This window comes from Diachasma alloeum, unplaced genomic scaffold (genome assembly GCF_001412515.2).
Source record: "Diachasma alloeum isolate Michigan unplaced genomic scaffold, Dall2.0 Dall_scaffold_00435, whole genome shotgun sequence".
Classification (NCBI taxonomy): domain Eukaryota; kingdom Metazoa; phylum Arthropoda; class Insecta; order Hymenoptera; family Braconidae; genus Diachasma; species Diachasma alloeum.
The window spans coordinates 13,980-15,553 of record NW_021680574.1 but is presented as its reverse complement, the minus strand read 5'-3'; positions in this window follow the sequence as shown (position 1 = coordinate 15,553).

Genomic DNA, 1,574 nt, shown 5'->3' with positions numbered 1-1,574 from the left:
ATATAAATTCATATATTGAATTTTTCAAAAACATGCATCCTTCCCGCTGGCTTCAGGTGAAATTTTTGATTATTTATAATTAATTGATTTTGACCACCAAAAAGTTAAAAGTAGACTACCTTTGACCACCTTCGAACCACCAAGCGATTGTAATAAACCAAATTTGCATTCCCCCCTACCCCCTGCTAGATGTAAGTAGCTCACCAACCGGGCCTTAAACTGCAGAAAACATTGATACTGAAAATGGTGGTAAGTTCATTGGAATATCACTTTGAATTCCCAAAGAAGATGGGCGCGTTTCGCAATCGACGTAGTAGCAGTAGCAGTACTGCAACCCTATCTAATTTTGCTTTACTGCAGCTACGGTAGTTGATTCCGAAACGCACCCGATATGAGGTTAACGATATAAATTATCATCCATGGATCCAAAGAGGATAGACCTGAGTAGTGGCCCGGATCGGGGGGTTTGACTGCCTCCAAAAATCTTAGTTGGTACCCCACGGGAAAGGCGGCGTCCCGATAGAATTGTCGGTAAATGTGAGTCGGGTGCGTGAGTAACTCGGCAGTAGCAGGTTCTGCTGTGACAGGGACAGGTTAGAAAGGGGATTTTTGTCCTCCTTGTACTCAATGTTTACTTTATGTTTTTCAGTTGATTTATTCGCCGAATAATTAATATTAAGGGATGAAACCAATGCTGTTCGATGGAGAATTAAATTCCCCATCCTTCAACCCCCGTTTCATTCCTCAATCTCTGTAATATGAAAATTAATATTGCGACGAAAGTCGCGGCGCTATGAAAAACTCAATGGTTTCTCGGTGCAGTGACTCCTGACAACTCGCCCGCTAATTAAAAAATCGTATCTCTGCTCCTAATTAACATTAAGGAATGAAACCAATGCTGTTCGATGGAGAATTAAATTCCCCATCCTTCAACCCCCGTTTCATTCCTTAATCTCTGTAATAAAAAAATAAAAACTGCGACGAAAGTCGCGGCGCTATGAAAAACTCAATGGTTTCTCGGCGCAGTGACTCCCGACAACTCGCCCGCTAATTAAAAAATCGTATCTCTGCTCCTAATTAACATTAAGGAATGAAACCAATGCTGTTCGATGGAGAATTAAATTCCCCATCCATCAACCCCCGTTTCATCTCTTAATCTCTGTAATAAAAAAATAAAAACTGCGACGAAAGTCGCGGCGCTATGAAAAACTCAATGGTTTCTCGGCGCAGTGACTCCCGACAACTCGCCCGCTAATTAAAAAATCGTATCTCTGCTCCTAATTAACATTAAGGAATGAAACCAATGCTGTTCGATGGAGAATTAAATTCCCCATCCATCAACCCCCGTTTCATCTCTTAATCTCTGTAATAAAAAAATAAAAACTGCGACGAAAGTCGCGGCGCTATGAAAAACCTAATGGTTTCTCGGCGCAGTGACTCCCGACAACTCGCCCGCTAATTAAAAAATCGTATCTCTGCTCCGAATTAATATTAAGGAATATAACCAATGCTGTTCGATGGAGAATTAAATTCCCCATCCTTCAACCCCCGTTTTATTCCTTAATCTCTGTAAT